This window comes from Mercenaria mercenaria, chromosome 6, assembly GCF_021730395.1.
Source record: "Mercenaria mercenaria strain notata chromosome 6, MADL_Memer_1, whole genome shotgun sequence".
Taxonomy (NCBI): domain Eukaryota; kingdom Metazoa; phylum Mollusca; class Bivalvia; order Venerida; family Veneridae; genus Mercenaria; species Mercenaria mercenaria.
Window position 1 is genome coordinate 9,580,901 of NC_069366.1, and position 24,358 is coordinate 9,605,258.

Below are 24,358 nucleotides of genomic sequence, written 5' to 3' on the forward strand. Positions count from 1 at the left end.
TTCTCACGGCTCCCCGGGTCGGACCAGCTAAGTCATGGCCGGCCAGCACCTTACCGTATATAACACGTTTAATCATTTTCTGATACCTGTCCTGAGCTCGGATGGCATCATATGGACTTGTAAGTAGATTAAATGTAAAGCCAAGTCATCTACAAACATATTCATATATATATGGTATAGGTAGGTACCTGGGGAGTAGAGACTCGAACAAGGGTCAAAATCTAACATAATGTCATTATCAACTGAAATTCAGTATAAATTACAATAATAATAATTTAAAAAAAATAGGACAGGTATCAGAAAATGATCAAACTTGTTATATGCGGTAGGGTGCTGGCCTAGACTAAGCTGACCCGACCCGGGGAGCCATGAGAATTGCTCCATCGGTGTTATTGGACTCAGTGAAGGTAGTGCTTGGGTTTTTAGGACAGTCTTGACTGCTCTGACAAGTTCATATTTTGAGAATACTACCGGAATTTGGCCTTGAACCCCAGCCGACCGGGTTCGAACTTGACGTGGCCTCTTTTTTCTAGGTACTGGCTTGCCCTTTGCAAGAAGGTATCATTTATTAAAAGCGGACATCAGGTTATGAAGATATGGCTCCTCAGACAAGGACCACCCCTCTATTTAATAATATTATATGAAGAAGTATGCATATTTTCACGAAAAATGATACATTTTGAGACGGTCCTCCGACGAAACCGTCGGCGGTAAAATTATACAAGTTACATATCCGTTTAGACAATGTTTGAATTTAATTTATAAAGGTTATTTCATTAAAATATCTTGTGTTTGGAACATTCTACAATTATTTGAAGTTAATGAAAAATATAGACATTTTACGTACGGAAAAGTACGGAAATACAGCTTTTAACTTACCCTTTCACCGGTAGACGGGCGACATGCGATACGATATTATGAAAATGTCGCTTCGTATTGTCGAGTGTCACTTCGCGTGTCGTGTATCGTTTGGAATTGTCGCGCGTCGACCCTCATCCAAACCCGCGACACGCGACATACGATACGACACTTCGCGTGTCGTGTATCGTTTGGAATTGTCGCGCGTCGACCCTCATCCAAACCCGCGACACGCGACATACGATACGACATTTGGAAAATGTCGCTTCGCGTTGTCGAGCGTCATTTGAGATTATCGCATGTCGTTTGATAATGTCGCCGTCGCGTTTGCAGGGTCGAAACACGACAACGCGAAGTGACATCACGACATTACAAAGTGACATAGCGACAATGCGATACGACGCTCGACAACGCAAAGTGACATCGCGATATATCGTGCTTTTGAAAGGCGACATTTCAAAGAGGATATCGCGACATTGTCGTTTGGGATTGTCGCCGTCGTTTGCGATTGTCGGGTGTAACTTCGTAATGTCGCTATGTCACATCGCTTTGTCGTGTGTCGACCCCACAAACGCGACGGCGACATTATAAATGGCCCCAACAGGATTCCGTACTCGACTCCAATATATCAATTTTAATGCTGTTCAAAAATACAAAAGAGAAACGAAACGACATTAGAGATAAAAAGTACGGTGCCCCTAAAGTGACATGTTACACTTTTTTTCCAATTAGGTAATGTGACACTTTTTTTATTTCGTTTAAACGAAATCATTTCGTTTAAACGAAATCATTTTGTTTAAACGAAATAAGTTATTTCGTTTAAACGAAATGATTTCGTTTAAACGAAATAGTTATTTCGTGTAAACGAAATCATTTCGTTATTTCGTTTAAACGAAATGATTTCGTTTAAACGAAATAACTTATTTCGTTTTAACGAAATGATTATTTCGTTTAAACGAAATAAGTTATTTCGTTTAAACGAAATAAAAAAAGTGTCACATTACCTAATTGGAAAAAAGTGTGTAACATGTCACTTTAGGGGCACCGTAAGAAAGGATTGTAGCCTACTGTTTAATAAATAGCAAATTGTATACACGCTATATTTCCCAGATCTTATTTATACACGTTGAAATCTAATAGAGCAAACAATATTCGGCTATTCTTTTTTCACACTGTACCTTACCTCTTCATCTTTCTTCACGTTTTTTTTGTTTTATTGTTTATACCCTTTATTCAACAATTAATTTTTCTGACGTCACAATTATTACGTCATAGCGTTGGACGGCATAAAGGCGCGCTGGAAAAGAAATCGACAGAAATCAGCCAGATATTTTATGGATATAGTCATTGTGACTTGCTGGTGAATAAAATCATTGTTTGTCGTTTTAATAGATGCGTATTATTATATCACTCGGTCTGCGCCCTCGTGATATAGGGCCTAATTCTTTCGCACAATGATTTAATTGAACGACAAATCACTGTTGGGGATATTATTTCTTAAGTATCAAGTAGATCTACCTCTTTCAATGACATTTGTTAATGTTAATTCACAACCTGTTTCAAAATCGTGCTATCTAATGCATCGCTGCAAGACTCTTATTTCTTTATGAATCTTACGTAACAACATTATTTATTTTAGATATGCAAATCAATATTTGTTTTGTTGGCATATATCATTACTTTCTGTCCTTCATATAATATTGTATTTATGTATAACCAGGTATGTCATGAAAAAATATGTAATTGTACCAATAAGGAGAGGACAACCGTAAGCTGTTAAAGCTTTCTGTCCAATTCCTTAACTAATGTTTTGTAGGCCCTAAATGTTGAATGAATTTCTGAAATAAAATATGTTTAAACTAAAACGCAATTTTAAAGATATCTTACAGTATTTCAACTTCATGATCAAAGACATGCATACCCTTTATATGTAAATGAAAGAAGTTTATATGTGTGTCATTTCTAGCCTGTGAACATTTCGGAAAATTCTGAAACATTTTTCTTTGAAAATGTTGTTTTTATTCTGAGTAAGATTGTAATCCAGATTTTTTTTACAAATTCACAAAAATATAGTGACGTTGCAGTTTTGGTATAATTTCGATATCCGAAATGGCTGACATGTGATGCATATTTTAATCTACTTTGACCACGGCAGGCAGTTTATCTTTTAAGCTCGTATTTGTATGCAATAAGCCCTCTGTGCGAGTTTCTTTCAAGAAATCAGTAAAGAAATGCATTTTTTTTTCTTAAATTCACTGAAACTAGTACGGAATAAAACTCTCCAAAATATATGAATACAATTTATTTGTCTTCTCTACTTAAACTAGATATATTTCACTCAAGTAAAATTTATGGCCGTAACCAAAACACCTGTGCAAGCTAAATCTACAAGCGGTTCATGCGAAAATATAGAGTTTCAGCCAAAAACATTAAATCAAAATGAAGGTTTATACATAAAATATACGATGTTGGACGGAGTAACCTATCTGGGGTTAACACAGTGCAGAAATATGTCTCTATTATTATAATTGCTGCCCGTTTTGATCACATGAATGAACGTACGTGGTTAAAAGCCAGATAAATTAGTTACACTAAAGACGTATTTGAAAAGGCGTTGAAAGGTAGGCTGGACTATCTTTTCTAGAGATAGTAATTAATGTTTACTGGAGTACTACCCTTTAACAATATGCGATTTTACGATATATATAGGGTCTCGTGAAAATATTAAAAGCTGGTCATGGGGTACAAGTAATTGCTTTAAAGTCACGTTCTAACGTATAGCCTAAAGTATTTTATCTCATATAACGAAATGTAAATAATTTGTGTTGTTAATTGACAAATTTATCATTTCAGCGTATCTAGCAAGGTTTAATACATTTCATTTCATTTACTTCTTTCGAATGGATTGCAAGTATAAAAGTGCGATATCTGTACTGCAACCGAAAGAGCTTTTTAATTGATAGTTGAATGTTACATCTGACCTATGACAAACTGGTTAATTCCAAAGAGATACAATACCCTGATATATTGTGGTTTTTTTTTTGCAATCAGGGATGATCATCTCAAAGTTCGCAGTGTTTCGATAAATATCTTTATTTAATTGAACGATTTAGAACAAATGAAAATGATGAATCGTACGATTTCAAGTGCATTGGTCAAACTATCCTTGCTAAAAACTTTAAACTGATCAAGGTTTACCTTTAATAATGTTTATCTTGCTGTCGTGGGTATAGCCATATAATGTAACGGGGATAGTTTTCATGAATCAAAGTAGATACAAGAAGAATCCTATCTTTTTATTGTTATTTGATTCAATAATATTTTATTGTGTTATTGTATGATTTATATACATATATACATACATACATACATACATACATACATATTCCATTCACATACATACAACACGCATGCATAAATACGTCAATGTAAGTATACAAGAAGGGTTGAGCCAGAAGTTCTAACATTATCGGGCGCCCTCCCCTTTTCATTTATAAGACAACGGATCCGTGATGACAGTCGACAAGTTCCATGTGATTTCGTCTCCTTGGTAATTTTGTGTATATGTAAGCTTATTTATAGTCGTCACCGGCAGCGGTATGGGTGACTCTTCCAAAAGAGCCAAATGTAAAGCACCTATACATATAGAGATCCATCTATGACACAAATTATAATCCTACCTTGCATTTACCTATACACCTGTATGCCACAAGTTAAAAGGAACAAAGAAGTAACTGTATGGTTAAAAACTTAGTGATTAGTTATTTCATTGCAATGCCAGTTTTCATAGCTTTTTCTTGTGTTTATATATGATGTATGTTATGGTACAAATAACTACGGTGTTCCGTTTGGACAATCGTGACTTTTTATGGTACGATGACGAAAACGCGATGGCGCGATGGCACGATGATGAAACAACGATGGTACGATGGTAAAAACGCGATGACACGATGATGAAATCGCGATGGTGCGATGGTACGATGGTGAAATGTTGATGTAATATCGCATTTTCATCATCGTACCATCGCGTTTTCATCATCGTACCATCGCGTTTTCACCATCGCACCATCGTGCCGTAAGTTCTTCCCGCAATAATCCAGTTATAACTGTTGATTAAATATTTATCTGTAACAGCTACAGGGAAATTAGAGAGGAAGTTTAGGAAAATCTTTTTTAAAAAAAAAAGCCTGAAAATGATCCATTGAAGACTTAAGTATTATAGTCCGTCTTAAATGTTATATAAAAGCAGCTTGCATTAATTTCTTTATCGTTTTTCATAATTTGATATTTTAGGTTAGGTTAACTGCCCGCCGTTATATAACTAAAATACCGTTGAAAAACGGCGTTAATCCCAAACCAGACAAAACAAATTTAGCGAATGCGTATGTAGAAAATGTATTAAATATTTGCATAGTGAACTCTTTTCATCTTCATTAGGAATGATAGATATGTTGTTTCAAATCAAGTCCATAATCAAAAACATAAAATAAAGACTTTATTGTTTTATTTCTAAGAAGAACATCTTTTAATTTCTTAAATAAATTTCAAATTTATAGCTAAACGATTTCCCCAGCATTTTCTACATGGAAAATTGCAACAGAAACAAGTGGTCTCCGTTTGAAGCCTATTATTCTGTCTGGGATATTTGTGTCTATTTAAGTGAAAATAAATTTCTTGCGTAAATTTAAAAAGCAATATATACATATTATTTACAAAAAAAACGCACATATTATCAACTATGATTATGTGTGACCACAACAGAGTTATTACCCTGAGAGGATGGACGAACATAAATATATGTACGAATGATATATGCCATGATATATATACGAATGAATAAAATCTGACTGAAATTACTGTGCTGATATTATAACCAAACTGTTTTGATATAATTATATGGGTGCAGTTATTTTCAAAGGCAGGACCAAAATAGACATTTAGGGCCACCCGTGGGGAACTCTTGTTTATGAAAAATCTATATCTTTTTGGATTAAAAAGAAATATTGTTTCCATGCGATAAAACAGTTATAGGACAGACACTCGTGCGTTATCGCAAATATCATGGCATTGGGTGAAATCGCGAGTTTTTGAGGTCTTTGACCGAGATTAATATCTTCGCAGGAAAACCCTTGATTGCACCCAAAGCCATGATGGTCATGATACTGGCGATAATGCACTCCAACTATTAGATATAATTCTCTTACATTTGTATAACTTCTTATTCGCATTAATGAACCTATATGAACCCCACGTTTTAAATATTTCTGACGAACTAGTTACGACACGTGAAAGCGGAATATTCCGGAGGTGACAATGCTTTTTAGTTAAAAATCGACCATTTCTGTTTTGGAGTCGCCGATTATATTGACACTAAACATAAGTGAATAACATTGGGCTTACATCTGTCAAACTTTATAGGATGATTGCTTGGGTCGGTAGTTAATCCCTGTTGTGTTAAGGGTCAGTGGATCAAAGATCAATGCCACCTTCAAAGAGAAGTTTCAACTAATTTTCCTTTCTATTTTCTAAAAATAACAAACTTGTATTTTTACAAGCAGGGACATTAACTTTTCTTTTTTACTGTCTCCACATATACAAGCCTTTGCTTAGCCTGGGAAGCCGTTGATAATATTTGTGCTTTGTCAGAAGAAAGCATACCTAATATCTATGCATTAAAGATATCACTTAATTTGCGCTAATTAGTGTTAATTGGCATTCATCGAGATTCTGATATTATCATCTCAACAAAGTCAATTTGCAGGTAGAAAAAAAAGTTAGAAATTGTCAGACTGGATTCCCAGGCTAGCCTTTGCTATATCGCTGGATATTGCATATAAACTCATTTTTTCGAAGTAAAGGCGGTGTGGGGAGACGTGTTTATACCAAAAACAATGGCTGCATAATTTACTTCGAAAGGATTTATTGACTTTATTAGTAATTTCAATTCGACTGTGACATATATGGTTGTAATTCGCTTCTACACACTTGAACCGTGAACATAAGGGCCCGCCTTGAAACTAGAACTAATAACCACCGTAACATTTAGGGTCCATTTTTGGAACTACAGCTAGTATCGGTGGAAATTAAAGCTCTACCTCTGAACTTTAGCTTATGACCGTGAAAATTAGAGCTCCGCTTTGGAACAGCAGCTAGTAACCTTGAAAATAAGGACACTCTCTTTGAACTATACCTAGTAACAGTTGAAATAGAGACAACCAGGTTGATAAACAGGTTGATGGGCATTTAAATGTCTTGTTATTTATTATGAGTGCAAATACAACAAGTTATACCAAAACACACTGATATTTTCAGACTAATTTCTGTGTCCTTAAGTTTATGCATTATATCTGTATAAAATCTAACATTTTAAGTGCATCTTGCAAAATGATAAAAGTACAAGCATTTTAAACAATTTTGCTGGTCATATCGTGCAGAGAATTAAAATATTACATCCATGCACACTGGACTGGATTTTCTTGCACACCGGACTGGCTTTTCCGGCGATTGTACCCTTGCTGGCAGAACCCGTCTGACAAAACCCGTCCAGATGACTCTCGAGCTGTTAACGACAACTAACGATTGTTGCATTCATTCACTCATTCATAATAATATATCATTTATGTAAAATTCGATAATAATCAAATCCTTGATGGTTGCTCCTGATTCTTGTGGTATATTTCTCGATTCAAAATAAGTTATTTAAAGGAAAAGCCATAATGCTACGCTACTAACGATAAAACCAATTTGGAACTCTATTGATGTGCATATTTGAAATCTCATGACGTCATTTCTGTTAACGGAAGTTTCATCCCCGCGTTGTCTTTTTTTAAAAAAAAAAAACGCCTCTATAAGAAATAGTGCTACAAAGGAAGTATTTCGGTTCGCTTTAGTCTATAATTTATGAAATACGGTATACAAGAAAGATAATCTTCTATTGGCTGTAGATGCAGATTGGAATATCAGGCTGTCGGGTAAATGTTTAAACTATAACTTGGCAGGACCTCGTTACCGCCAAAACAGTTACCCTCGAACCGGATATCAACATCTGCACCGGCAACCAATGACAAATTACTATAATCTTGCACAATGGACTGGCATTTCTGGTGATTTAACCCATGTCGGCAAAATCCATCTGCCACCCCCATGCCAGTTGACTCTCATGCTGTTAATGACAACTATAGATTCATGCATTGAATATATTTCATGTACCATGAGATAAAATCTAATACCGATATTTGCTCTTCATTCAATATCGTATATTTCGATAAAAAATAAATCATTTTATGGAACGTCACGCTGCAAATGAAAAAAAAACAACAAAAAAACACCCGGAACTTTGTTGTTTTGCGCAATAGTCGTTAATTTCCGGCGCTTTGTTACTGGTGTATATTAATAAGTTAACACAATCAACACGCTTATAGATGAAGCACAAAATGTTTATCTCATCTCATTTTGTTATATTCCTGTTCAAGTCTTTGCATTTATTGATGTCATCATTTTACCATTTTTTTGTAAGTATGATAAATAAATATTGAGATAAGATCACTTTCATAAGTCTGACCCTTTTTAGCCAGTGCCTTAGCAACTACCAACTACCAAGTTTCAACCTCGCGTCGTTTGAGTTTTCATTCTATTTCTATGTGACCGCATGACACGAATATTCTGGACGTTTAAAAAATAGTCCCATATTTATTCTTATAATCTTGGTATTGTGTGAGTGTGTTAACTTATGAGGGTAATGAATTTATTTTTAACTGAGAAGTATACAGCAACTATCAAGATTGGATTTTTTTCGTATTTTACATAAACAACATAATTATGCACGAATCGTTAGTTGTTATTAACAGCACGAGAGTCATGCAGACGGGAATATCCGCTTCGAGGGTAACTGTATTTTGCAGTAACGAGGCTCTGTCGAGTAACCGCTAAAACAGTTTCCCGATCCCATCTGCATCTACAACCAGTGGTAGATTATTTTTCTTGCATACCGTATTTCACAAATTATAGACTAAATAAAGCGGAACGAAATACTTTCTTTGTAGTTATTATAGCGTATTTAAAACACTTAACTTTAAAATAAAATCGTGAAAGTAGACAGGTTGTGAAATCTAAAATTCTTGTCTTAAAAATTCAATTAAATATCGATCGTGTTTCTACAGTTGACAAATGTATCTCCGACATGCATGTACAACTTTGCTCATCCTGCCAAGGGCCTAAAAATAAATATTCTTTTCATTTTAAATAATCAAAAACAAACAATTTTGACTGCCGTCGATGCTGAATCGAAATTCAGTGTATATTATCATAAAAAGGTGACAACTTATATGATATCAATTTTATAGAAATAATTCGTTTTTAACAGTTGCTATTTTTCGTTGTGAAGTTGCAGCTCCTAAAATGGCAGTGATGTGCAATTTATGTGTTTTATACATTCGCAGCAGTGTTGATCGATATAATTTGATTTCGTTTGTTAAGTATTACACCATGAACACATTTCCGCATATTGGGATGTCCTAAACATTTAAATAATAGGGATTGGGAATCAGTCTGCTGGCTCCGTGAATCAATTTTACTGTGAACAGGAGCATGACGCCATTCTAACCCAGTATGCATCATATTCATTTTGAAAAATTACCCGACAGTCTTCAAAAGTTCAAAATTACTTTAAGATTTTAACAGTATTTGGTATTAATGACAAGATATAACAAAGAGTTTTAAAAAAGAAATCTTAACCAGATTTGAAAGCGGTTAATATAAACTAATTTTGAACGCAGAAGCAGGTTCAACTATAACCTATTGCATTGGTTACTTTATCTGAAAAAAAACTTCAGCGATTCAATTGATGAACTCAGTTAAGAAAATTATTAAAGGCAAAATACAAAATAGTTGTCACAGATTTTCTCAGTTGACAAAGTAAAATAATAAAAAAAAAACAGCATGCGTTCTCGTTATAAAAATAAATCATTTATGTTTTATCACGTAGTAATAATAGCTGCGACAAGGTTAGCTCGTGCATATATCAAAGTTCATTGTATGCGTTCATTTACAATTATGGTTGTCGCAAAAAATAAGTGCAATTACTTTACGACATTCAAACATGACAGACTACCGAAAGACATTAATCTTAGAGCCTCACTTTGAAATACTGTTTTGAAACTACGTTGCCCTTAGAAACAAATGATGTTTTGAGATTGTCTCAGTCAGCATAAGAATGAATAACATTAAAATATTCACAGCAATATTCATATATTAATAACTAATATACATACAAACAAAGAAAGAATTTGACAAATGTGTCTAGATAAATTTGTTCTGTAAATATGTGTCCATTTTATAATTATAAATAGCATCAGAATGTTTTAAAGTCATAATTAAGTAGTTCAGCTCATTACGTAACCCAGACACGTCGCGAAGATGTTGTCAAGACTGATAAACATATGACCTTGGTCTAATTCCGGTATGATTTCACATTGTACTCAGAATTCTGTAGGTTGGGCTATATTCGCGTAGGTTTTATTTTACAATTTGATAGATAATCCACGCATATGCGCTTTATAATTGTTTATACTATTGGAAATAATTAATTTCACTTGAGATTGGACAGAGAGTGAAAATTCACCAAATTGACCATGGCGAGAAATACCCTATTTACAGTATACATCCAACGCCTATTATGAAACCATGCACACATGACGGTGTGGTTGTAACACTTGTCTAAATCAAAACTAACATTTTACCTCTGCAGACAGTCCTGTCAAATTTCTATTTAATCTTTGAACGAAAATGAGAAATAACGCTGCACAATTAAGTTGACTAGACGCGATTTTCTGTTTTCATTGGTACACTAAAGTATATTCAAGATTTTTTTTTTCGATTTAATTCTTCTCTAAAAAAGAAGTTACTTTGGAAATTGTTTCTTTGTTATTGTTTCTATCTAGTTTAAGATCAAATTTAACAAAGACTTTTGAATTCTTCTTCAGACACATTTTGACGATCTGCCAGAATTCAATATATTTAAAAATATTGTTTTGATAAAAATGAACTTAAACCTGTTCCGTATATATTCAAATATTTAACTTTGAAACTTTTTATGAATTAAAACGAAATGAATATTTTCATTAACTCAGTCAAACCGAATCTGCTATTATTTTGCGTGCTGGCATCTATACTTCCAAGATTTTATTTCAAAATGTTGTGTCATAAATGTTTCAGAATGCTAGTGCTAAAGCCTTCTTAAGACTTAGTCAACTACACTTTCGCTTAATTGTGTCCTTTGCTTCCATATGATCTTCTTATAGATTTTATTGAAATTAAAGATTGTCTTTGCATTTATTGATTCGTCTATAACTTCATTTGAGCCGCGCCATGAGAAAACCAACATAGTGCGTTTGCGACCAGCATGGATCCAGACCAGCCTGCGTACCCGCGCAGTCTGGTCACGATCCATGCCGTTCGCGTTCAAACCCTATTGCAATTAAAGAAACCATTAGCGAACAGCATGGATCCTGACCAGACTGCGCGGATACACAGGCTGGTCTGGATCCATGCTGGCCGCAAACGCACTATGTTGGTTTTGTCATGGCGCGGCTCATTTTTATAACTGGGTTTTGATATTTTAAGGCTATGAGGGGTCAAAAAGGACCGTCTTAAATATAGTTCCTTCCTTTCATAACTACATTTTATCATCTCCTTATTTTAATTTTGTTTTAACTTGGCAGACATGTGTACATGTGTATTTCAGTTTTGTGGAGGGTAGTCTATTAAAATCGTTTCCAAACGGCTACTGACGTATGACCTGCACTCGGTAATAACTTCATTTGGGAAATGTTTTATTTGCCAACAAAGTACGCAAAACTAAAATCTATTTCCATTCTAACACGTCCGAATTACACCAGGAAGGGATACTAATCTGGAATAAAATGCGGTTTTAAATACGAGGGAGTAAACCGGAATAGCCAAAAGTAGGTCGTTCTAATCGATAAAATACACAGACACTTGGGGTTCGGACCTCCACACACCCAATTCTCATCCGCCCCTGGTTAAGTTTAGCCAATATATTTTTGCATTTTACCATATATTGAGCATAGATGACGATCATAAAACGCATTTTGTAACATTTCAGCGTGCTTTTAAAAAATGTATTTTTACCATCAATGCTCTCAATATTACAAGATATGAAACATCGCACGAACACTAGGGAAACAATAGCCAGTTTAACTTTTGAATGAACCCCTACCAATGAATCACTGGTATCAACCGTCAGATCTGTTACCGCTCTGTCAAATGACACCGGTCCCGACAACTGTCATTTGTATTCCGACGAGAAATCAATAAATAATATAAATCAATCAATCTAAATTCTATGGAACACTTCCTTGCGAATTGATCCCTGCTTTGAACTGCGCGTATCTTTGCCGGGTACCAAAATTGATACCGTTTCGACTACATTATACCGGATTATCGCTTCAGCACGTGTTACACGAGGTTTGTATACATTAAGATGTGATGATCTGGTTTAACACAACCGTAAGAGTAAAAATTTTGGTACCAGGTTCATGACATGCGCTACACAAAGCCAGTGTCCAGCGCAAGCAAGTGTTCCCATTGTTCATGCGATGTTTCATACCTTGTAATACTGAGAACATTGATGGTAAAAATACATTTCTTAAAAGCACGCTGAAATGTTACGAAATGCGTTTTATGATTGCCACCTATGCTCAATACATGGTAAAATACTAAAATATATTGGCTAAACTTAACCAGGGGCGGCGGAGAATGGGGTGTGTGGAGGTCCGAACCCCAAGTGTCTGTGATAAAATACACGGTAAAATCCTTCTTTGTTTATATAAAAGAAAATCTTAAAAGTGTTAGAAAAATTATTAAATTTAATTTGCAGTATTACAATAATATTATGTATTTTGAATACATGTAATTCTTTTCCAGGGCTTTCTTAGTTTCTGTTTGTAATAGGAACAAGCTATCTGTCGTTATATCATAATAAACCATATATATAGCTTTGCTTCCCGTTTATCTATAAAATGAGCTAATCACTCTCCTGTCTGGACGCTATCTGCAACATACTGTAACATTTGGTAACCACATCTTGCGTATTTTTGCAGTGATACCTTACTTCTTATTCAACCTGTATCCACTCACACTGACCATTTACATTATATAAGATCTACCAATGATAAGGTTTTCCAGCCTATGGTTACATCACAAGCTGGGTCAGGTAGAGTTCATCTTAGATATGAGGCACATTAAATTTGTATTTGTTTCTCATTCATGTATATTCATAGACTGGCATTTAAACCGAAAATAAATCTACCAAAAACCCGTAACCATCAGACATTTCAAAGCTTTGATTTTGTTATATGGTTCCATGTTAAACGTACAAAATCTGTTCCTCTATATCTACTGGTCAGTTTTAGCTGCGGAACTCTGGTGAGCGATAAAGGACCAACATGGCTCTCTTGTTAACAAAGTATGGAATGGTATCAACAACAACAATATAATAGTTCCTTTTTCATCACAGACTGGACTTGAGGTATAAAAAGTCATCCGGATTCAATTTATAACTGGCAAAACTATTTACCACAATATCTTTGTATTCAGTTACACGCTATGCTTCTATTTTCTTTGGTAACAAAGGTATCATTGTCGTTGTCTGTAAACTGTCCGGACTTTTCCAGACTTAACACTGTGAAGTACTCAGTATGCTTCCTTTTATATGACAGATGTAATATATGTATAAGTGTGTATAAGTGGATATATTCGCTGGTCAAAAAGTTCGCTGCCGATTCCAGACGTTTCGCGTAAGCGGAAATATTTCCGAATTGCCGAAAACTGAAGTGTTAAAGCTAAGTTTTGTTTATCTTTACTTGACTGTAATTACGTGTTTTGGTGAAAGAAATTTACGCTAGCCATACCCAGAAATCTAAACCAATTTGCTGGCTTATTGGCGAAATTGTCTCCCTTGAAAACAGGTTATCGGGTGTATCGATTAGCCATTATCGGTCAATTTACGCCTGTTGAAATATAGAAGGAAAAAAAACTTTAACACATCAAATGACATCAAAAGCATCATATGACAATATTTATTAAGTTATTGAAGTAGTCTGCAATATTTGCACTTTCTTTCAATATAATTTTTAATAAAATAAAATATGATCTTCTTGCTTCCCGAAGCGTTTGAAATAAGTAACTAATTTTGATCCCGAGTCCCATTGATTTCTGTAGGAAATGACAGATTTTAAGCTTTACATGGTCTTTTAGAATGATTTATTCTTATATTTATAATCATCTCACAACATTTATTAAGTTATTGAAGTAAACTAGAAAAGTTAATCTTTCTTTCAATGAGTTTATTTTTAAATTACTTTTATGTCTTCTTGCTTCCTTGAACGTTTGAATATCACTGATTTTACTAATTTGGAAAATTTTGCCCGTCACAGTACACGTGTACTGATGACACCGGATAAACTGAATAAGATAGACATGTGTGTCAATCTAATTCCGTGTTTAATGTCATTACTTTGCCAGATTAAATAAAAATAAAGTTATTTCAAATTACGTGTTTAAATAAAAATATTCCATTTTTTAATTCATTTAATACCATTTTCACAACTAGAATTATTTTTTGCATTAAAACGTTTTAACATAAAGTTGATTAACATATAGAACTACATGTTCATATTTAAACTTGAATATTGTACATGTAAATATAACAAGTCCATTGGGTCGGGTGTAAATTTCATGTTTCTTGTTTGTAAGTATTATAATATTGTTGTTAAAAATTTCTTATCTTATCTTTTTGTAATGATTATATATGTATGATAAAGTCAAATAACGTGTTTGACAATAAGTTAACCGAATGCTGACATATTTCTGTTTATTACCGTTACTAATTGGATTAGTGTCTGTTTGTCTGACATGCCCCGCGGCCTAAAGGGACAATTATTACGGCTCTTGCATAAACGCTTTAAAGTTAAAATCTAAATTATGGATATGGAGTTATAAATTTAAAAAATGATATTTTCGTGAGTTTCTCGACATTTCCACGTCGCGAACTTTTCCACTTATACAGAATGCACTCTCTTGTCGGGGCTTAACCTTGTTACCTGTAGCGCTTTTTGTTATTTAACTTGACAAATGTATCTAGATTTCAACAATGTCAATTCTTCTATGAACCAGGCAAAGGTCTGACTAGTCAGTGCGCTTTATATCTGTTTCAAACATACTCGGATTCAGTTTATAACAGGTAATTTCCACGATACCTTTGTGTAGTTAAAAGCTTTGTTTCTATTTTTTTTTTATAAAATGAAATTATCATAGTCCTCGTTAAGCGTTTCTTTGTCTTGGTCCTTCGTGTTATTGCTTTGATTACTATTGTTTTTGCGGAACCTTCCAGCAAATAATGGGTCACTGAAAGGTCAATCTCTTATTATAGGAAAAGATAATTATCACTTAATAACTCACGCTAATTAAGCACACTGAGCGAACTGTTGCAGGAAGGAAGTGTCCATCCTTTGTTAAACTCTTTCATTTGGTGCATAGAAGGGCTGTTCTGTAATATTGAATTAGCTAAAAATATCTTAACATAGCTGAAGAAACACCCTGGCAGTTATAAAAGTTATCATAAGAACTCTGTGACATCTTCAGAGTTATCACCTGAATTCCGTAACATTTGAAAAATCGGGCATAAAATTGTCTAGGAAGTGATTTATGTTTGCAACCTTGGGCTACAATTATTTTATTGCATGTGGTGAGGATGAAGAACGTGAATAAGAAGAATAATATGTATGAATAAGCAAACGATTCCGATATTTTACTCAAAATGTCTTCATTTCAAAGAAGTGGCGCTGATTATTAGGCTAAACAGTGTTTTCAGACGCATAGCACAAGACATCAGGCAACCTTGATCATCAAACTTTAGTTTTACACCCCATTCTCTCTATTGAAAGATAAATAATTACCATTCTATCCACCGATTCCTTGGCTCGTCATTCAGACATCAGAAGAACTCTGTAACATTTTCCAGGAACTCCGTAACAGTTGTCAGAAGAAAACATGACAGGTTATCAGAAGAACTCCATCCTTCGTGTAACACTTCCTCCCCCGTGACTGTAATCCGTGTTGGAAGAAAGGTACATGTACATTTACACGAATGCAATTTTCAAACGCTTCATTTACTTTTTGAATTCTTCAACGTTGTGTTCTTTCGGTGTCTCAAACAAATGATGAAAACTGTGTAATCCATTATTTCTGGTTTCATTTAAACTTAGAATATGATGTGCAGTACTCAGTATACATCCTGTATACATCCTCTCACACTCGTTGTCAAGGTAAGAAGTAATTATTGTTTTGTTCCAAGAATTCACTTTCTCGTCTTCTCATTTCTTTGTCTTGTTTTTCCATAGCAGTTGTAGTAGTAGTAGTAGTAGTAGTAGTAGTAATAGTAATAGTAATAGTAGTAGTAGTAGTAGTAGTAGTAGTAGTAGTAGTAGTAGTAGTAATAGTAATAAAGACTTTGTTTTATGAATGAACACATTTGAACAAGTCAATATTTCATGAAGCCCTCAACAATACATTTACACAATACCGTTACTAAAAAAACGTGATACAAAAAGCATAATAATCAATATGCAGAGCTGCTAGATACTGGTTTAAAATGTTTTACTGGGGTTGCATTTTGTATGCACTGGGAGAAGCCATTCCAAAAGCTGAACTAGAGTATAGAAAAGTTTTTCTCAAATGTTCTATCTAGACTGAATATCCGAAGCAAAGGAACGAAAGTGGATCATTGAGATACATCAGCATCATTCAGTAATCGCCTCTCTCTAAAGAAGTATACTCGCGATACTCAGGACCTATACCACACATGGTTTTATAAATGAGAACTGCTTTTTTAGCTCACCTGAGCAATGCTCAGGTGAGTTTTTCTGATCGCTCGATGTCCGGCGTCCGGCGTCTGTCTGTCGTCTGTCGTCCGTCAACATTTAGCTTGTGTATGCGATAGAGGCTGTATTTTTCAACTGATCTTCATGAAGTTTGGTCAGAATGATTACCTTGATGAAATCTAGGCCGAGTTTGAAAATGGGTCATCTGGGATCAAAAAGTAGGTCACTAGGTCAAATCAAAGAAAAACCTTGTGTATGCGATAGAGGCTGTATTTTTCAGTTGATCTTCATGAATTTTTGTCAGAATTATTACTTTGATGAAATCTAGGCCGAGTTTGAAAATGGGTCATCTAGGGTCAAAAACTAGGTCACTAGGTCAAATCAAAGAAAAACCTTGTGCATGCGATAGAGGCTGTATTTTTCAACTGATCTTCATGAAATTTTGTCAGAATGATTACCTTGATGAAATCTAGGCTGAGTTCGAAAATGGGTCATCTGGGATCTTCATGAAATTTGATCAGAATGTTTGTCTGGATGAAATCTAGGTCAAAAACTAGGTCACCCGGTCAAATTAAAGAAAAACCTTGTGTACGCAATAGAGGCTGCATTTTACACTGGATATACATACAATTTAGTCAGAATGATTGCCTTAATGAAATCTAGGTCAAGTTAGAATATGGGTCATCTATGGTTAAAAACTAGGTCACTAGGTCAAAACCCTTGTGTATGCGATAGAGACTGTATTTTTCAATTGATCTTCATGAAATTTGGTCAGAATGATAGCCTTGATGAAATTAAGGTCAGTTTTGAATACGGGTCATCTGGGATCAAAAACTAGGTCGCTAGGACAAATCAAAGAAAAAAAGGTTTTGTATGCGATAGAGGCTGTATTTTTCAATTGAGGTTCATGAAATTTAGTCAGAATGATTGCCTTGATCAAATCTAGGCCAAGTTTGAATGTAGGTTACCTTGGCTTAAAAACTAGGTCATTATGTTAAATTGAAGAAAATACTTGTTTACACTTCAAGAGACTACATTTTTGGTCCAATCTTAATGAAAATTGGTCAGAATATTTGTTTCCATGAAATCACTATGTCAAACATGTTAACACTGTTATGGTGTTTTTAGGTGAGTGACCTAGGGCCATCTTGGCCCTCTTGTTTAAATAAACATTGGTAAACCTATTACTTTGTCCTGGTTACTAAAACACAAAGAGCAAATTAACATCACTTTGTGCAGGACATTCCAAGTTTCATATTCTAGTCACTGTTAGATCAAACCTGTTTTGTGTTTGATTAAAGTTCATTCGGATTAGGAAGGTATACCAATTTGAAAGAAATCCATAATTTGCTATATACATGAAACGATGGCATGTTGGCATAATTATTTCTTAACATGGAAACTTGATTTCTTCTAGAATAGTATACAATGCATTCTTATATATTTCATTCAGAACCGGTCAACATATAGTTTTAAAAATATTTAAGAATTAGATGCTATTTTGTGCGTTTACACCTTTCACTCATTTTTGATTCTACGGTTTACGGTATCGCCGCTCAAGAAAGCGTTTTCAGAAAAAAAAACTTAGTATTATATATTTGTTTATAAATTATGAATATATCAAGTTGTTCAACTTGTTTAATTGCATCAGATTAATATCTGTACTAAATGCTGATGATAGATTCCCAATGTCTTTCAATGTTGTTGTGCAGTAGATGTGCCAAGTCAAATGCTGACAAACAGAAGTTTCAAGGATGATGGCAAGGATGAACTGTTGTGGTACACTATTCATAAATTGATTACCAAATGCCTAGACAATCCCTAGAGGAAGGACAAGGGGTCCGGTTACCGGACGGATAGAACACAGGCAAGGTGTTCGTTCTGGACTGGGTACATGAACTCTGGAGGTTATGGGCAGCTGCTTAGTGTTAAATTATATATCCGGTTGTAGACGGTATTGGACCTGAAGGAAAATGTGGTTCAGATGTACTAAATACGGTTCTTCCTATCTGTTTTGTATAAACACAAGGTACTAATTTTAGACAGTGTTTTACATCTGATGCTAAACATGAGAATAAATGTAGTGTTGTTAATGGAGAATAGTACAGGTCCCTTCCAAGAAAAATGTTACAGCTAATGTTAAAACTAGAGATAACTGCCCTGGTGTATATTACAGTTTACTATAATGTTACCGAAATGCAAAGACAAAAACGTTTTCTCCAGCAAGTACGACAAGCTCATAGGTTATTTGTTTAGCTAAACATAACCAAGGTCATAGAAAGTGATAGCTACACTGAAAAAGTGGTTGAGGGTAGAGGAATGTCTCAGGACATCTAAAACTTCAAAACAAAGGTGGTTATTAAATGATTTTGATAGTAATATTAAAAAGCTTGGATTTTGTCACTATAACGCAGATATTTAAGACACCGAGTCTTCTTCAGCCAGTCCAGTATTAGAGTAAGCCAACGTTTGTTAAATGAACAGAACTAAAGTACCACCTTCGCTAGCACTGTGTTTTTTGACACCAAAGGCTAGTATGTGCATAGGGAGCTAATATGTTAAGGGCAACATTCAAGCGAATATGATATAATATAAAGCATTGTGTAAACATGCAGTTAAAATGTGTTGACTATGAATTAAGAATTTCTTCTGCAAGCATATATCTCATGTATTAGGTTTCGCAAATAAAATAACTGGTTATTATGTCTATGTACTTTTGTTTTCAATCATGTTTATCCTTAATATACACATTCATACATACACTGCCTGCTCAATGGTTCCTTAATCAACGGTTTCCTGTCTTTGAGCGTGGCTATTTCTTTTTCAATTTTTTTCTTTTCATTAAACTTACGAAAATAAACTAAAATAAGACAAAGAAATAACATTTGGGTTTTGATCACATCACTAAGAAAGTACAGCAGATTAATTCGTCTAGTAAAGGCACCGATACAGTTAAACTAAGTTTAATGATAATTGCAGTAATTCTATACGTTGAATATGTCTGTTTTATGACGAGTTGTGTTTGCATTCATAAAACATGAAATCAAACAACCTTTTACTGAGATATCAGATAGCTCTGACCTCTTTGGTAAAATGAAATGCAACAACAGGTCAAAGACATTACTTGTATAACATAAATGTTTTTTGAACTGCCAAATAATGTGAAACTGCCGTACTTCCAATAATAAGGTCACCAGACACTGAAAAATACACAATTCAGTTAAACTGCAATACGAATGAAGAACTCAGAGCAGAACTTGAACAAACTCGAATAGAGTGTAGAATATAGGTACGCTTTATGAAGCAAATTTTAAGGAAAGCAATCTACTCGCTAATACCAAGTGCTGTTTTATCAGGCGAAAACATTTCTGAACGGGTAAAATAAAACTTAAAGCAGAAGTATATAATGTAAAAAGTACTATTGCAGTAGGAAATTCTATATTACCCTTTAGAATGCTGGCGGCAAGTGATTCTACCTTTGCGACCAGTGCAGACCAAGATCAGTCTGCACATTCAGTCATGGTCTGCACTGTTCGCTATTCAGTCGGTAAACTTTCAGTGAACACCCCTTTAAATAATAAATGGTATTGCCCAAATTGAATGATGGACCAGTCCATTTTTTAAATTTAGCAGGGTAAAGGTTAACTACGTTACATATATTCATTTCCGTCAATCAGGAATCCAGGTACATGAAAGTTTTTGTTTGTTTGTTTTGGGTTTAACGCCATTTTTCAACAGTATTTCAGTCATGTAACGGCGGGCAGTTAACCTAACCAGTGTTCCTGGATTCTGTACCAGTACAAACCTATTCTCCGCAAGTAACTGCCAACTTCCCCACATGAATGATCAGAGGTGGAGGACTAATGATTTCAGACACAATGTCGTTTATCAAATAGCCACGGAGAACATCAGCCCTGCCCGAGGATCGAACTCACGACCCCGCGATCCGTAGACCAACGCTCTTACCTACTGAGCTAAGCGGGCGGGCTACATGAAAGTAGAATCGCGTTTAGTTCTGAAAATAGTTAGGTAGGCAGAGGGAGGGCTGTTACACATTTCAATACCATCCATGAACAGGGTCATTTAAACCAAGTCACTATATAACTTTTGCTTTCTTGCATTATTCATGAATACTTCCAAATGATAGATTTTATAAGTTTTGTATCGTTTTGGTAGTGTAAGAGTTTTACGACCTTTGTGTCACGGTAGACGAAACACGTGCTCAACAACAACAATTAACCTTGTACTAATTGTTCGCAATATCGTTAAAGGACTTCCGCGAAAACTGTCCCACAACTGATTGAACACATAATTAAACTGATCACTTTCCGCATGGCTGTTTAAAAACTACTCATTGACCTTAATATTAGACGCATTCTTGTATGTGTAAGAACATAACACTTTTTTTTCTACGTGAATAACAGATATATTGCAGAAACGTTCAAATTGATCACGTAGTCAGTAAAGTTTCATATTACTTTACTATTTTATAAACACCTACCCTTTATTAAAACTCTAAGAATACAACAGACGCAAGAGACCAATTTTATATAGTTTGAACAACATTTAAGCAATACTGGCATTTGTTTCAAAGACTTTACATTACGCCCTTCACTGATAAATAATATGTTTGCAGAGCTATAATCTATGGTGGCTGATTACTGCCATTTCGCACTGGCATGCTGGCGCGTTTGAACAGCGCCAAGACACAAACACTCCGAAACGACAAATTAGCACGCCGATACGAAATAAGATTTTTGTCGTAATGGCGCACTAGTTTGTCGTTCTGGCGTGTTGGTCAGAAATCAGACACTAGAGTAATCAAAATGAAATTGTAACAGCAGTTTGTTTAAAAAGACAGCTTTAAAACGTCCAGGTTTTAGTGGCATAACATATTCATGCTGAAGTAGTTTATATCTAGGGTACAGAACTGTTTACACACATCAACCGTTTGTGTCATTTTATGTTAATTTTACATAGATTCTATATAATAGATAACAATTGTTGATATGTTCAAAAATGAAATTTTGGCATAGTATATCTTTACACAAACAGTATTAAAGAAAATTTATACATCAAATTACAATCGACATTCGTTTACATGACACAAGTAGACCTTAGTTATTGATACATACCCAATACAAGTTTTATCACTAATTTGGTATAGTTATCTAATAATAGATGTATATCTAATTTGAATATTGCTTTTCTGGTACAATTTATATCACCTAAAGTAAATTTTGTCAGTTAACTGTTTCAAGATCTATATCTAAGAAACTAATATTTACATTCATTATATATTTTGTATGGAGAGAAAAAAACTTTTTATTTTCGTTTATTATATACCTTACTATAAAAAGTAACAAAACTTCATCTAACAAAATCCTGTAACCAAGGTCAAGTAACCGGAAGAGGGCATTGTAATCGGTTAGGGGCCTGTCATGGATGAGTGACGTCATTTTTGACGTAATTTTTCCCGTTGTTGTCCAATAAAAAATCCGTTAAGGTAGTTCTGCACGTTTGATAAACCGGAAGTGATGGCGTAACGTCATTTATCCGGAAAACGTAGAATAAAACCCGGATTCGGCGTAAGGAAATGAAAATCATTTTATGAATTAATGGCAACCCATGAGTAAAGTTTTTACAATGGCACTGTTGCTATCTTTCTTAAGTTAAAATATGATATTTAAACATCTGACACGTTAAATAATGCAAAATAATGTCATAAAATTACCTTGAAATGTGCGGTTCACTTTAATCATGGTCAAATATGTCAAAAGTAAGCACACGGACCTATACATTTTATTTCACCACATTAAAGACCACATATTTATTAACGACCGTGAGAGGTTTCATTAAAATCTACATTGTAAAAAAAAATTCTATGAGCGAAAATGTTATAAAAATTGTGATTTTCCCATAGACTCCCATTATGAAAAATTGCGTGAGGTCCAAATTTTTCAAATCGGTCAAGCAAAAAATCAAGCACACGACCCTATCTTTTTTCATAGCTGAATTTTCTAAGTATATTCTGAAGTTTTGAAAAATCAGGGTTTAATCAAATTCTACATTGTAGAAAACGCGCAGAACTACCTTAACGTCGATATTCTATATAATTAACTGATTCAAGCAATTGAGTATTCGATATTGTGTTGAGGTATATAATAAACAACTCATTAATGACAATGACGGTCTTTGCGTGTTTCTACGCACTCCCTACGCCCTCATGCAGTGTAGGTTTAATCATGCTAATTACCACTTTAGACCCGCCACTCTGTTTAATGAGTAGCTGTTAAACAACATTAGCGAAATGATATCAAGGATGGCCCTTTCCGCGAGATAGCACCCACAGTCTTGCGTCAAATACAAAAACATGAACAATTTCAAAATGAGCATTACATTATTGACCAAACTAATATTTCTGACTGTAAGACTACAACCGAACCAAGACCGCTACATGATTTTTCACTGGATTTAACAATATTTTAAACAACAACCGGGAACTGTATTTTTATACAATTGCTCGTGGGAGAGTTTTGGGGCTTTGAAAAGATCGATATCCTGTCATTTAATTTGATCATATGATACTCTTAAAAAGCAAATCATTTATTTTTGCACCAGGCTGCTGTAAAAATGTAAATCTAAGAACTGAATGCTATTTTTATGCTTTTATACGGATATAAATCACACTAAGTCCAATGCAAGAAGTCCCAATGTAGCTTATACCCGTATAAACGCACAAAATAGCCTTTAATTCTTAATCAAAACAAGCGCTAGCCTGTTCCAAATTGTCAAACTAATTTGTTGACACTTAAAAGATACAAGATACAAGTTGTGTTACTTATTTTAGTATAGTTATTTGATATCAGGTGTATTCTAATTTGTTTGTTTTGGGTTTAACGCCGTTCCTTGAATGATTTAAGTTCTACAAATCCAAGACAATATTGGAAAACAGTAAAAATGCTAGTCAAGGAAAATTCTAAAACTGAAGAAGAAATTCCGCCCCTAGAAAACGAAACTCGTGACATTGCTATTTCTGACGTAGAAAAAGCTACATTTTTGAACGATTACTTCGTGTCAGTATCAACTCTTGATGATTCCAATTCTGTTTTACCTGAATTTTGCTTTAAATTCAATTATTTCTGACTTTACTATTTATGAGCAGGATGTAATTGACGTTTTAGATAATTTAGTTGTCAACAAAGCTTGTGGTCCAGATGGTATTAGCCTTAAAATGTTAAAGGGATGTTCAAAAACCATAGCTAAGCCATTTTGTACTTTATTTAATAGATTTCTCCTCTTAAATAGATGCCCAGCTTCATGGAAAATTGCTAATGTAGTGCCGCTTTATAAAAAAGGAGATAAGTCTTTACCATCTAACTATAGATCAATATCACTGATCAGTTGTGTAGGTAAAGTAATGGAACGGGTGATTTTTAAATATCTGTTCAATCATCTAAATACCAATAATCTTATATATAAAAATCAATCAGGATTTCTTCCTGGACACTCCACCGTGTACCAACTTGTAGACATATATAACCAGATCTGTACATCTCTTGACGAGAAAAAAGCAACTTGTATGGTTTTCTGTGATATAT